The following is a 1,433-nucleotide window of genomic DNA, read 5'->3' as shown; positions in this document are numbered from 1 at the left end:
TGAACAAACATTAAAAAAAAAGAAAGTGAATATTCTGTCAAGAGTATGTATTACCTTGGTTCCAAAGAGCTTACAAATATGCAGAGGGGTAATGTCAACTATCACCAATTTGTGCATACGCTGTTCATTTAAGCATTTGATTGCTGGCATTTTTCTCTGTAGATGTTGCAAGTTTCCTCTAAGTTTATTGTTTTATATTGAAATAAATCTGTACCTTAGAAATAAACCCACCGTGGAGGCTCATTGAAATATTCCCTATGGACACATGACTTCAAGTTGACTTACATCAACATATGAGCTTCTTCTTAAAACACGCTCCAAGGATGGACCTCAAGACATGTTCTGCCTACTAGTGAATTTTAGATCATCAATTATAACAATGAAACTCCAGGAGCACCTGGGTGGCTCAGTCAGTCAAGCATCCAATTATTGCTTCAGCTCAGGTCATGATCTCATGGTTCCTGAGATTGAGCCCCTTGTTGGGCTCTGTGCTGACAGTGCAGAGACTGCTTGAGATATTCTCTCTCTCTCTCTCTCAAACTTTAAAAAATATTTAACTCCAAATTGTGATTCATTAGATGACTGTTCCTCAAATACTTCCCCTCTCCCCCCCCCCCACCCCGCCCCGCCTCCCATTGTGGGCAGAGTGTACTTCCCCACCCCATTCATGTTGGGCTTGGCCATGTGACTTGCTTTGGTTAATGGGGTATTAGAAGACACTATAAAAAAAGGTGTCAATAAGGGGGGGGGGGCACCTGCGTGGCTCAGTCAGTTGAGCATCCGACTTCGGCTCGGGTCATGATCTCAGTCTGTGAGTTCGAGCCCCACATCGGGCTCTGTGCTGATGGCTCAGAGCCTGGAGCCTGCTTCCGATTCTGTGTCTCCCTCTCTCTCTCTCTGCCCCTTCCCTGCTCATGCTCTGTCTCTGTCTCAAAAATAAATAAAAACATTAAGAAAAAAATTTTTTTTAAAAAGGTGTCAAGTATGCTTTCACAGCAGGACTTGCCTAATCATGCTTTCGACATTGCCACGTCCTATGTTCTGAGTGATTGTGTCCTCCCAAAATTTGTATGTTAAAATCCTAACTACCAAAGTTGATGGCATTAGGACATAAGGCCTTTGGGAAGTGCTTTGGTCATGAGGGTAGAACTCTTATGAATATGACTAGTGCCCTATCAAAAAGGCTCCAGAGAGATCCCTAGCCCTTTCTGCCACGTGAAGACACAAGGAGAAGTCCACAACCTGAAAGAGGGCCCTCACTTTACCATGCTGTTATCCTCATCTCAGTCTTCCAGCCTCCAGAATGGTGAACATAAGTTTTTGCTGATTATAAGCCACTCAGTCTGTAGTATTTTGCTATAGCATTATGAACAAACTAAGACCGTGAAAAGAACATTCTTGGGTAGTCCACTGTTCCAAGCTCATTTGGACTC

Source organism: Panthera pardus, unplaced genomic scaffold (genome assembly GCF_024362965.1).
Source record: "Panthera pardus isolate Hobbes unplaced genomic scaffold, ASM2436296v1 HiC_scaffold_16, whole genome shotgun sequence".
Taxonomy (NCBI): Eukaryota; Metazoa; Chordata; class Mammalia; order Carnivora; family Felidae; genus Panthera; species Panthera pardus.
Note: the sequence above shows the minus strand (reverse complement) of the source record.